Source organism: Nomascus leucogenys, chromosome X (genome assembly GCF_006542625.1).
Source record: "Nomascus leucogenys isolate Asia chromosome X, Asia_NLE_v1, whole genome shotgun sequence".
In the NCBI taxonomy this organism is placed as follows: domain Eukaryota; kingdom Metazoa; phylum Chordata; class Mammalia; order Primates; family Hylobatidae; genus Nomascus; species Nomascus leucogenys.
This window is the reverse complement of record NC_044406.1, coordinates 35,975,665-35,989,921: the sequence shown is the minus strand read 5'-3', so window position 1 is coordinate 35,989,921 and position 14,257 is coordinate 35,975,665.

Here is a 14,257-nt window from a genome sequence, read left to right as displayed (position 1 = left end):
AAAAGCAAATGCAACAGAAAAGTAGACAAATGGGACTTCTGCACAGCAAAAAAAGCTAGAGTAAACAGACAACCTACAGAATGGAAAATATATTTGCAAACTAAGCATTCAACAAAGGGCTAATATCCAGAATCTACAAGGAACTCAAACAAGACAACAGGAAAAAAACAAATAATATTATTTAAAAATGGGAAGGGATATGAACAACCATTCTTAAAAAAAAAAAGACATATGAGTGACTAAGAAACATAAAAAATCCTCAACATCACTAATCATCAGAGAAATGAAAGTTAAAACCGCAATTAGATACCATCTCACACCAATCAGAATGGCTATCATTAAAAAGTAAAAAATCAGCAAATGGTGGGGTTGCAGAGAAAAGGGAATACTTATACTCTGTTGGTGGGAATGTAAATTAGTACAACCTCTATGGAAAACACTATGGAGACTTCTCAAATAACTAAAAATATAATTATTATTCTATTCAGCAATCACATTACTGGATATCATCCAAAGGAAAATAAATCATTATATCAAAAATATACCCACACTCATGTATTTATCATAGCACTATTTACAATAGCAAAGTCATGGAATCAGCATAAGTGTTCATCAGTGGATGACTGAATAAAGAAAACATGGTATATATACCATGGAATACTACGCAGACATAAAACAGAATGAAATCATGTCTTTTGCAGCAATATGGATGGAACTGGAGGACATTATCCTAGATGAAATTACTCAGAAACAGAAGGCCAAATACTACGTATTCTCACTTATAAGTGGGAGCTGAAGAATGCGTGCATCTAGCATAAAGAGTGGAATAACAGATATTGGAAACTACAAAATATGCGAGGGTAGGAGGCATGAGGGTTGAAAAATTACCTATTGGGTAATAGGTACACTGTGGGTGATAGGTACACTAAAAGCCCAGACCTCATCGCTATGCAATATATGCATGTAATAAATCTGCATTTGTACCCCTTAAATCTATGAAAATTTTAAAAGTGGTATCTCAAGAGAAATTTCTACCTGTTTAAAATAAAATGAAAATACAAATTATCAAAATTTGTGGGATGCAACAAAAGCAGGGATTAGTGGGAAAGTTATAATATGAATGTATATATTAAAGAAAGACCTAAAAATCAATAATGTCTTTTGTCTGAGGAAAATAGAACAAATTACATTCAAAGAAGCAGAAGAACAAATGTTAGAGCAGAAATTAATGCAATTGTAAACAGGAAAACAATAGGGAATATCAACAAAGTTAAAAGCTGATTATTTGAAAACATCAACAAAATTGATAAACTCTAGACAGGCTAATCTATAAATGGAGATTATGTAAATTACTAATATGAGAAATAAGATAATTTTAGTAATTTAAATTTTAAATTCAGTAATTTACTGAATTTGAGGGCATTAAAATGATACTAAACGTTTACTGAATTCAAGGGTATTAAAATGACACTAAAAGAACATTATGAACAACTCTATGCCTATAAATTTTGTAAACTAGATAAAATTAACCAACCTTGAAAGACACAATCTGTCAAAGCACAAAAAAAGATACAAATAAATATCTTTTGTGAACATAGATGCAAAAATTTCCCCAAAATATTAGCAAATCAGGTTCAACCATGTACAAAAGTAATTATACTACACAAACAAGTGTGATTAAGTTCAGGTGCGTCTAATGCTGGTTTAGTATTCAAAAATCAATAAATGTAATTCATCACATCAGCAAGCTAAAGAAGAAAAATTATGTGATCATATCAACAGATGCTGAAAAAGTATTTGACAAAGCTGAGTGTGGAAAAATCCCAGCTTTTTGAGAGATTGAGGCTGGAGGATCAGTTGATCCCAGAAGTATGTGAGAAAATTTCTACACCCATTCTTTTTTTTATTTTATTTTTTTCTGAGGCAAGGTACAGGCTGAAGGGCAGTGGCATGATTGTAGCTCACTGCAGCCTTTACTTCTGGGGCTCAAGCTATCCACCCACCTCAGCGTCTCAGGTAGCTGGGATTACAAGTGCGTGCACCACACCCAGCTAATTTTCAACAATCACTCTTAATAAAAGCTGTCAGCAAACTAGAAAATAGAGGAGAATTTTGTTAAATTGATAAAGAGGATCTAAAAAAAACCCTACAGTTAACATCATACATAGTGGTGAGAAACTAGATCAGTAACAAAGCAAGGATATTTGCTCTTACCACTCCTATTCAACACCATATTGGAAGTCCTAGTTCTTGACTCCTCCAAATTTCATATTGAGATTTGATCCCCAATATTAGAGATAGGGCTTAATAGGAGGTGTTTGTATCATGGAGGCATATAACTAAATAGATTAATGCTCTCCCTAGGACGTAGGGGCTGAGTGATTTCTTTCTATATTAGTTATCACAAGAACTGGTTGTTAAAAAGAGCCTGGCACTTCCCATCTCTCTCTTGCTTCCTCCCTTTCCATGTGGTCTCTGCACATACTGGCTCCCTTTCACCTTCTGCTATGAATGGAAGTAACCTGTGGCCATTGCCAGATGCATATCCCTAACCTTGAACTTTTCCAGACATCAGAACTATAAGCCAAATAAACTTTTTAAAAATAAATTACCCAGCCTCAAGTATTCATTTATAGCAACACAAACCAACTTAGACACCTAGCCAATGTGATAAACAAAGAAAAGGAAAGAAAGGTATATAAAAAGTGAGGTTTATCTGTGGGAATCAAGGATGTTTCAACTTATGAAAGTCAATTAACGTGATACACCATGTTTACAAATTAAAGAACAAAGACCACATGATTGTCTCAATGGATGCAGAAATGGCATTTGGCAAAATTAAATATCCTTTTATGATTAAACAAATAACTCTCAACCAGGAAGAGAAAAAAAGTACCTCAACTCAATAAAGGCTATATATGAAAAGCTTCCAGGTAACATTATACTCATTGGTGAAAAACTGAAAGCTTTTCATCTAAGATCAGAAACAAGGCAAGAATGCCCACTCTCACCACCTGAGTCAACATAGCATTGGAAGTCATAGCCAGAGGAACCAGGCAAGAGAAATAAATAAAAAACACCCAAATTGGAAGAGAAGGATTAAAATTGTCTCTCTTGCAGATGACATGATTTTGTATTTAAAATTACCAAGATTCCACCAAAAAACTCTTTTTTTTCTCTCTTTGTAAACTTCTTTTTTTATTATTATTATTATACTTTAGGTTTTAGGGTACAAGTGCACAATGTGCAGGTTTGTTACATATGTATCCATGCGCCGTGTTGGTTTGCTGCACCCATTAACTCATCATTTAGCATTAGGTATATCTCCTAATGCTGTCCCTCCCCCCTCCCCCCAACCCACAACAGTCCCCGGAGTGTGATGTTCCCCTTCCTGTGTCCATGAGTTCTCATTGTTCAATTCCCACCTATAAGTGAGAACATGCAGTGTTTGGTTTTTTGTCCTTGCGATAGTTTACTGAGAATGATGTTCTCCAGTTTCTTAAAGTTGATAAACAAGTAATTTTGCAGGATACAAAATCAACATACAAAAATCGGTTGCATTTCTATAAACTATCTAAAAAAGAAATTAATAAAAACAATCCCATTTTAAACTACCATATGAGCCAGGAGTCTTATTTCTGAGTAACAGGCATACATCACTTTATTGTGCTTCACTCTTTATTGCACTTTGCAGATGTGTTTTCACGGAAACACCCCATGCTACACAGGTATAAATCCTATGTTGAGCAAGTTTATTAGTGCCATTTTTCTAACATCATGTGCTCATTTTGTGTCTCTGTCTTACATTTTGCTAATTCTTACAAGATTTTAATTTTAAAATTATTATTATATCTGTTATGGTGATCTGTGGTAATCTTTGATATGATTATTTTGTTTGGGGCACTAAGAACTGCACCCATATAAGATGGTAAACTTAATTGAGAAATGTTATGTGTGTTGTTTTTCTCACTAGCCGTTCCTTCACTTCTGTTTCTCTCCTCAGACCTCTCTATTCCCTATGACACAACAATATTAAATTAGGTAAATTAGTAACCCTGCAATGCCCTCTAAGTGTTCAAGTGAAAGGAAGAGTCAAATATCTCTCAGTTAAAATTAATAGCTAGAAATGATTAAGCTTAGTGAGAAAGTCTTGTCAAAAGGCAAGATAGACTGAAAGCTAGGCCTCTTGCATTCAACAGTTAGCCAAGTTATGAATGCGAATGAAAAGCGCTTAAGACAAACTAAAAGGATGACTCTGGTAAACACACCAACACGAATGCAAAACAGCCTTGTTGATGATATGGAGTTTTATTGTCTGCATAGAAGATCAAACCAGCCAAAACATTCCTTTATGCCAAGGTCTAATCCAGAGAAAGTCCTTAACTATTAAATTTCATGAAGACTGAGAGTGTTGAAGAGGCTGCAGAAGAAAAGTTGGAAACCAGAATGATGGTTCATGAGGTTTAAGAAAAGAAGCCGTTTCCATAACGTAAAAGTGCAAGGTGAAGCAGCAAGTGCTGATGTAGAAACTGCAGGAAATTATCCAGAAGATCTGGCTAAGATAATTGATAAAAATGGCTACATTAAACAGCAGATTGTCAATGTAGACAAAAGGAGCCTTATATTTTACTAAGATACCATCTGGGACTCTCATACCTAGAGAAGAGAAGTCAATGCCTGGCTTCAAAGTTTCAAAAGACAGGCTGAATGTCTTCTTAGTGGCTACTCCAGCTGGGGACTTCAAGTTGAAGTCAATGCTCATTCACCATTCTGAGAACCCAAGGGCTCTTAAGAATCATTCTAAATCTACTCTGCTTGTGCCCTATAAAAGGAAAAACAAAGCCTGGATGACAACATATCTGTTTACAGCATAGTTTACTGAATATTTTAAGCCCACAACTGAGACACTGCTTAGAATAAAAAATATTCTTTTCAAAATAGTACTGATCATTGACTGTGCACCTGGTCACCCAAGCTCTGATGAAAGTGTACGGGAGATTAATGTTGTTTGTATGGCTAAGACAACATCCATTCTGTAGTCCGTGGATCAAAAAGTAATTTTGACTTTCAAACATTATTAAGAAATACATTTTGTAAGACAATAGTTGCCATAGATACTAATTTCTCCGATGGATCTTAGCAAAGGAAATGAAAAACCTTCTGGAAAGGATTTGAAGGGTTTGTCATTCTAGGTGTTATTAAGAACATTTGTGATTTATGTGAGAAGGGCAAAATATCAACATTAACAGGAGTTTGGAAGAAGTTGGTTCCAACCCTCATGGATGACTTTGAGAGGTTCAAGAATTCAGCCAAAGAAACACCTGCAAGATGTGGTGGAAATCGCACGAGAACTAGAATTAGAAGTAGAGCCTGAAGCTATTACTAAATTGCTGCAATCTTGTGATAAAACTTGAATGGATGAGGAATTGTTTCTTATGGATGAGCAAATAAAGTACTTTCATTTTTTAAGCATCTTTATTTAGATATAAGTCACATATCATAAACGTCATACATTTAAAGTGTGCAGTGCAATGATTTTTAGTATATTCGCAATTTTACAACTACCATTACAATCTATTTTTGGAACATTTTTTCAAGTTTTATTTTAGATTCAGGGGGTACATGTGCAGGTTTGTTACATGGGTATATTGCATGATGTTGAGGTTTGGGATATGGATGATTCTGTCACCCATGTAGTGAGCATAGTAACCAATAGTTAGTTTTTCTGATAATGCACCTCTCCCATACTTTTTCCTCTAGTAGTCTCCAGTGTCTGTTGTTCCCATCTTTATGTGCATGTGTACTCAAAGTTTAGCTTCCACTTATAAATGAGAACACGTGGCATTTTGCTTTCTGTTCTTATGTTAAATCTTCTAGGATAATAGCTTTCAGCTGCATCCAGTTGCTCTAAAGGACATGATTTTATTCTTTTTTATGGCTGCATATAATTACATGGTCTATATGTACCACATTTTCTTGATCCAATCTACCACTGACAGACATCTAGATTGATTCCATGTCTGTTATTGTGAATAGCACTGTGAAGAATGTAGTAGTGCATGTGACCTTTTGACAGAGCTATTTTCCTTTGGATATACAACCAGTAATGGGATTCCTTCGTCAAATGGTAGCTCCATTTTAATTTCATTAAGAAATCTCCAAACTGCTTTCCACAGTGGCTAAACTAATTTACATTCCCACCAACAGTGTATAAGCATTCCATTTTCTCCTCAGCCTCACCAGCATCTGTTAATTTATGACATTTCAATAACAGCCACTCTGGTATCTTGCTGTTTTGATTTGCATTTCTCTGATGACTAGTGATGTAGAACATTTTTTCTTATGCTTCTTGGCTGATTGTATGTCTTCTTTTGAGAAGTGCCTCTCTATGTCCTTTGCCCATTTTTTAATAAGGTCATTTGAAAAATATTTGCTTCTTGATTTGTTTAAGTTCCTTATGCATTTGGATATTGAACCTTTGTCAGATGCATAGTTTGCAAATGTTTTCTCCCATTCTGTAGGTTGTCTGTTTACTCTGTTGATAGCTTCTTTTGCTGTGCAGAACCCCTCTAGTTTCGTTAGGTCCCACTTCTCAATTTTTGTTTTTGTTGCTATTGTTTTTTAGGAATTCAGCTAAAAATTCTTTCCTGAGACTGTAAAAAAGGGTATTTCCTAGGTTTTTCTCTAGTATTTTTATAGTTTGCAGTCTTATATTTAAATCTTTAATCCAATTTTTTTTCTTTTTTTTATTATTGTACTTTAAGTTTTAGGGTACATGTGCACAATGTGCAGGTTTATTACATATGTATAAGTGTTCTTATTTCTCCACATCCTCTCCAGCACCTGTTGTTTCCTGACTTTTTAATGATTGCCATTCTAACTGGTGTGAGATGGTATCTTATTGTGGTTTTGATTTGCATTTCTCTGATGTCTAGTGATGATGAGCATTTTTTCATGTGTTTTTTGGCTGCATAAATGTCTTCTTTTGAGAATTGTCTGTTCATGTCCTTCACCCACTTGTTGATGGGGTTGTTTTTTTCTTGTAAATTTGAGTACTTTATAGATTCTGGATATTAGCCCTTTGTCAGATGAGTAGATTGCAAAAGTTTTCTCCCATTCTGTAGGTTGCCAGTTCACCCTGATGGTAGTTTCTTTTGCTGTAAAGAAGCTCTTTAGTTTAATTAGATCACATTTGTCAATTTTGGCTTTTGTTGTCGTTGCTTTTGGTGTTTTAGACATGAAGTCCTTGCTCCTGCCTATGTCCTGAATGGTATTGCTAGGTTTTCTTCTAGGGTTCTTATGGTTTTAGATCTAACATGTAGGTTTTTAATCCATCTTGAATTAATTTTTGTATAAGGAGTAAGGAAGGGATCCAGTTTCAGCTTTCTACATATGGCAAGCCAGTTTTCCCAGCACCATTTATTAAATAGGGAATCCTTTCCCCATTGCTTGTTTTTGTCAGGTTTGTCAAAGATCAGATGGTTGTACATGTGTGGTATTAATTCTGAAGTCTCTGTTCTGTTCCATTGATCTATATCTCCATTTTGGTACCAGTAACATGCTGTTTTGGTTACTGTAGCCTTGTAGTACAGTTTGAAGTCAGGTAGCGTGATGCCTCCAGCTTTGTTCTTTTGGCTTAGGATTGACTTGGTGATGCGGGCTCTTTTTCGGTTCCATATGAAATTTAAAGTAGTTTTTTCCAATTCTGTGAAGAAAGTCATTGATAGCTTGATGGGGATGGCATTGAATCTCTAAATTACCTTGGGCAGTATGGCCATTTTCACAATATTGATTCTTCCTATCCATGAGCATGGAATGTTCTTCGATTTGTCTGTGTCCTCTTTTATTTTGTTGAGCAGTGGTTTGTAGTTCTCCTTGAAGAGGTCCTTCACATCCCTTGTAAGTGGATTCCTAGGTATTTTATTCTCTTTGAAACAACTGTGAATGGGAGTTCACTCATGATTTGGCTCTCTGTTTATTACTGGTGTAGAAGAATGCTTGTGATTTTTGCACATTGATTTTGTATCCTGAGACTTTGCTGAAGTTGCTAATCAGCTTAAGGAGATTTTGGGCTGAGATGATGGGGTTTTCTAGATATACAATCATGTCATCTGCAAACAGGGACAATTTGACTTCCTCTTTTCCTAACTCAATACTCTTTATTTCTTTCTTGTGCCTGATTGCCGTGGCCAGAACTTCCAACCCTATGTCGAATAGGAGTGGTGAGAGAGGGCATCCCTGTCTTGTGCCAGTTTTCAAAGGGAATGCTTCCAGTTTTTGCCCATTCAGTATGATATTGGCTGTGGGGTTGTCATAGATAGCTCTTATTATTTTGCGATACATCCCGTCAATACCTAATTTTTTCAGAGTTTTTAGCATGAAGGGCTGTTGAATTTCATCAAAGGCCTTTTCTGCTTCTATTGAGATAAGCATGTGTTTTCTGTCTTTGGTTCTGTTTATATGCTGGATTATGTTTATTAATTTGCATATGTTGCACCAGCCTTGCATCCAAGGGAAGAAGCCCAATTGATCCTAGTGGATAAGCTTTTTTATGTGCTGCTGGATTCGGTTGCCAGTATTTTATTTGGGAGTTTTTTATCGATGTTCATCAGGCATATTGGCCTGAAATTCTCTTTTTCTGTTGTGTTTCTGCCAGGCTTTGGTATCAGGATGATGCTGGCCTCATAAAATGAGTTAGGGAGGAGTCCCTCTTTTTCTATTGATTGGAATAGTTTCAGAAGGAATGGTACCAGCTCCTCCTTGTACCTCTGGTAGAATTCGGTTGTGAATCTGTCTGGTCCTAGACTTTTTTTGGTTGGTAGGCTATTAATTATTGCCTCAATTTCAGAGCCTGTTATTGGTCTATTCAGATATTCAACTTCTTCCTGGTTTAGTCTTGGGAGGGTGTGTGTGTCCAGGAATTTATCCATTTCTACTAGATTTTCTAGTTTATTTGCATAGAGATGTTTATAGTATTCTCTGATGGTAGTTTGTATTTCTGTGGGATTGGTGGTGATATTCCCTTTATCATTTTGATTGCATCCATTTGATTCTTCTCTCTTTTATTCTTTTTTGGTCTTGCTAGAAGTCTATCAATTTTGTTGATCTTTTCAAAAAACCAGCTCCTGGATTCATTGATTTTTTGAAGGCTTTTCTATGTTTCTACCTCCTTCAGTTCTGCTCTGATCTTAGTTATTTCTTGCCTTCTGCTAGCTTTTGAATGTGTTTGCTCTTGCTTCTCTAATTCTTTTAATTGTGATGTTAGGGTGTCAATTTTAGATCTTTCCTGCTTTCTCTTGTGTGCATTTGGTGCTATAAATTTCCCTCTACACACTGCTTTAAATGTGTCCCAGAGATTCTGGTACGTTGTGTCTTTGTTCTGATTGGTATCAAATAACATCTTTATTTTTGCCTTCATTTCATTATGTACCCAGTAGTTATTCAGGAGCAGGTTGTGCAGTTTCCATGTAGTTGAGTGGTTTTGAGTGAGTTTCTTAATCCTGAGTTCTAGTTTGATTGCCCTGTGGTCTGAGAGACTGTTGTGATTTCTGTTCTTTTACGTTTGCTGAGGAGTGCTTTACTTCCAATTTTGTGATCAATTTTGGAATAATGTGATGTGGTGCTGAGAAGAATGTATGTTCTGTTGATTTGGGGTGGAGAGTTCTGTAGATGTCTATTAGGTCTGCTTGGTGCAGAGCTGAGTCAAATTCCTGGATATCCTTGTTAACCTTCTGTCTCATTGATCTGTCTAATATTGTCAGTGTGGTGTTAAAGTCTCCCATTATTATTGTGTGGGAGTCTAAGTCTCTTTGTAGGTCTCTAAGGACTTGCTTTATGAATCTGGGTACTGCTGTAGTGGGTACAAATATATTTAAGATAGTTAGCTCTTCTTGTTGAACTGATCCCTTTACCGTTATGTAATGGCCTTCTTTGTCTCTTTCAATCTTTGTTGGATTAAACTCTGTTTTATCAAAGACTAGAACTGCATCCCCTGCTTTTTTTTTCTCTTTCCATTTGCTTGGTAGGTCTTCCTCCGTCCCTTTATTTTGAGCCTATGTGTGTCTCTGAATGTGAGATGGGTCTCCTGAACACAGCACACTGATGGTTCTTGACTCTTTATCCAATTTGCCAGTCTGTGTCTTTTAACTGGGGCATTTTGCACATTTACATTTAAGGTTAATATTGTTATCTGTGAATTTGATCCTGTCATTATGATGTTAGGTAGTTATTTTGCCCATTAATTGATGCCGTTTCTTCATAGCATCAATGGTCTTTACAATTTGGCATGTTTTTGCAGTGGCTGGTATCTGTTGTTCCTTTCCATGTTTAGTGCTTCTTTGGGGAGCTCTTGTAAGGCAGGCCTGGTGGTGACAAAATCTCTCAGCATTTGCTTGTCTGTAAAGGATTTTATTTATCATTCACTTATGAAGCTTAATTTGGTGGGACATGAAATTCTGGGTTGAAAATTCTTTTCTTTAAGAATGTTGAATATTGACCCCCACTCTCTTCTGGCTTATAGGATTTTTACTGAGAGATATCAGCTGTTAGTCTGATGGGCTTCCCTTTTTGCATAACCTGACATTTCTGTCTGGCTGCCCTTAACATTTTTTCCTCCATTTCAGTGTTGGTAAATCTGATGATTATGTATCTTGCAGTCCTCTTCTCAAGGAGTATCTTTGTGGCATTCTATGTATTTCCTGAATTTCAATGTTGGCCTGCCTTGCTAGGTTGGGGAAGTTCTCCTGGATAATATTCTGAAGAGTGTTTTCCCTCTTAGTTCCATTCTCCCCATCACTTTCTGGTACACCAATCAGACATAGAGTTGGTCTCTTCACATAGTCCCATATTTCTTGGAGGCTTTGTTCATTTGTTTTTTCTCTAAACTTGTCTTCTGGCTTTATTTCATTAATTTGATATTCAATCACTGATACCCTTTCTTCCATTTGATCGAATCAGCTATTGAAGCTTGTGCATGCATCATGAAGTTCTTCTGCCATGGTTTTCAGCTCCATCAGGTCACTTAAGTTCTTCCCTACACTGTTTATTCTAGTTTTAGCCATTTGTCTAAACTTATTTCAAGGTTTTTAGCTTCCTTGCAATGGGTTAGAACATGCTCCTTTAGCTCATAGAAGTTTGTTATTACGGACCTTCTGAAGCCTACTTCTGTCAACTCGTCAAAGTCGTTCTCTGTGCAGCTTTGTTCCATTGCTGGCAAGGAGCTGCAATCCTTTGGAGGAGAAAAGGTGCTCTGATTTTTAGAATTTTCAGCTTTTCTGCTCTGGTTTCTCCCCATATTTGCAGTTTTATCTACCTTTGGTCTTTGATATTGGTGACCTACAGATGGGGTTTTGGTGTAGATATCATTTTTATTGATGTTGATGCTGTTCCTTTCTGTTTGTTAGTTTTCCTTCTAACAGTCAGGTCCCTCAGCTGCAGGTCTGTTGGAGTTTGCTGGACGATGACTCCAGACCCTGTGTGCCTGGGTATCACCAGCAGAAGCTGCAGAAGAGCAAATATTGTTGCCTGATCATCTCTCTGGAAGCTTTATCCCAGAGAGGCAACCCCCCATATGAGGTGTCTTTCGACTTCTACTGGGAGGTGTCTCCCAGTTAGGCTACATAGGGGTCAGGGGCCCACTGGAGTAGGCAGTCTGTCCATTGTCAGAGCTCAAACGCTTTGCTGGGAGAACCACTGCTCTCTTTAGAGCTGTCAGACAGGGACATTTAAGTCTGCAGAAGTTTCTGTTGCCTGTTGTTCAGCTATGCCCTGCCCACAGAGGTGGAATCTATAGAGGCAGTAGGCCTTGCTGAGCTGCAGTAGGCCCCACCCAGTTCAAGCTTCCTTGATGCTTTGTTTACCTACTCAAGCCTCAGCAATGGCAGACTCCCCTCCCCTGGCCAGGCTGCAGCCTTGCTGGTCAATCTCAGAGTGCTGTGCTAGCAGTCATCAAGGCTCCATGGACGTGGGACCTGCCGAGCCCTGCACTGGAGAGAATCGCCTGATCTGTGGGTTGCTGAGACTGTGGGAAAAGCACAGTATTTGGGTGGGAGTTTCCTGTTTTTCCAGGTAAAGTCTGTCACAGAGTCCCTTGCCTAGGAAAGGGAATTCCCCTGACCCCTTGTGCTTCCCAGGTAGGTCGATGCCCCGCTCTGCTTCATGTTGCCCTCCATGTGCTGCACCCACAGTCCAACAAGTCCCAGTGAGATTAACCAGGTACCTTAGTTGGAAATGCAGAAATCACCCATCTCCCTCGATCATGCTGGGAGCTGCAGACCCGAGCTGATCCTATTCGGCCATCTTAGAACAGATCCCCGGTTCTCTTTAATTTCTTTTAGCAATGTTTGAGAGTTTTCAGTGGACAAATCTTTCACCTCCTTGGTAAAATATATTCCCAATTTTTATTTTTATTCTTTTGAATATTATTGTAAATGGAATTAAAAAAATCTTTTCAGTTGTTCATTGCTTGTGTGTAGAAACACAACTGATTTTTGGTGGTTGGCTTGTATCATGAAAATTTGCTAGTTTTGTTATTAGCTCCCACAGGTTTTTAAATAATTTTGACAGATTTTCTAGATACAGGATTATATCATCTGCAGATATAAATAGTTTTACTTCTTTCTTTCTAATGGCAATGCATTGTTTTTAACCTGCCTAATTGTACTGGCTATTACTTCCAGTGCAATGTTGAATAGCAGTGTTGAAAGCAGACATCTTTTTCTTATTTCTGATCTTAAGGGGAAAGGTTTTATTCTTTTACTATTAAGTGTAATTTAGCTGTGGGCTTTCCATAAATGCCTTTTATCATTCTGAGGAATTATTGTTTCTAGTTATTGCTTCCTGGGTGCTTTTATTATGAAAGTTTATTGGATTTTGTCAAATGCTGTTTCTGCATCAACTGAGAAGATTATGTTATCTTTTTTCATATGTATGTGTATATATGTGGTATATTATATTGATTGGTTTCTATAAATTTGGTAGTAATGTCTCTACTTTTATTTCTGATGTTAGTTATTTGCATCTTCACCTGTTTTCTATTTATGTATCGCTTAAGGTTTGATAATGTTGTTGATCTTTTATATGAATTATATTTTGGTCTTTAAATTTTTTTTCCTATTGCTTTTCTATTCCCTATTTTGTTTACCTCTGTTCTGATCTTAATTTTTCTGTTCTTCTGCCAGCTTTGTGTTTAGTTTGCTCTTTTGTAGTTTCTAAGAGTGAAAAGTTGTGTTATTGATTTGAGAAGTTTTATTTTTAAATTTATGTACTTGCTGCTGTAAAATTCCCACTGAGCATTGTTTTCACCATATTTTATAAGTTTTCATGTGTGATGTTTTGATTTTCATTTTCTTTGGGCTATTCTCTAATTTACCTTTGTTTTCTTCTTAAACCAATTGGCTGTTTGAGAGTGTTTTCTTTAATTTCTGCATAGTTGTAAATTTCTCAGTTTTCCTTCTGGTATTGATTTCTAGTTCATTTCATTGTCGCCAGAGATAATCCTTTGTGTGGTTTTGATCTCTTTACATTTATTGATACTTGTTTTCTGCCTTAAATATGTTCTAGGCTAAGCATAGTGGCTCATACTTGTAATCCCAGCACTTGGAGAGGCCAAGGTGGGAGGATCATGGGCCCAGGAATTTGAGACCTTCCTGAGCAACATAGTGAGACCTTGTCTCTACAAAGAAGTCAAAAAATTCACCAGGAATAGTGGTGTGCACCTGTAGTCCCAGCTACTCAGGAGGCTTAGGTGATAGGATGGTTTGAGCTAGGGAGATTGAGGCTTCAGTCAGCTGTGATCATGCCACTGCACTCTAGTCTGGGCAACAGAGCAAAACTCTGTCTCAAAAAAAAAAATGATCGATTCTACTCTGGAGAATGTTCCATGCTCACCTGAGAAAAATATGTATTCTAATGTTGTTAGGTGGAGTGTTCTATATATGTTTACTAGGTTTAGTTTATAGTGTTTTCCATGTCCTCTCTTCCCTTGTTGATCTTCTTTCTAAATGTTTGATTATTATTGAAATTAGAACATTGAAGTCAACTATTATTGTAAAGTGTCTATTTCTCCCTTTAATCCTATCAGTGTTTGCATATAATTTTGATTCTGTTGCTTTGTGCATTCATGTTTATAATTATCATACATTCTTGTTAGATTGACCTTTTATCAATATAAAATGACCTTTTTGTTTCTCATAATTTATTTTTCCCTCTCTTTTTTATTTTCTTTTAATTTTTATTTTTATTTTAAGTTCCAGGGTAC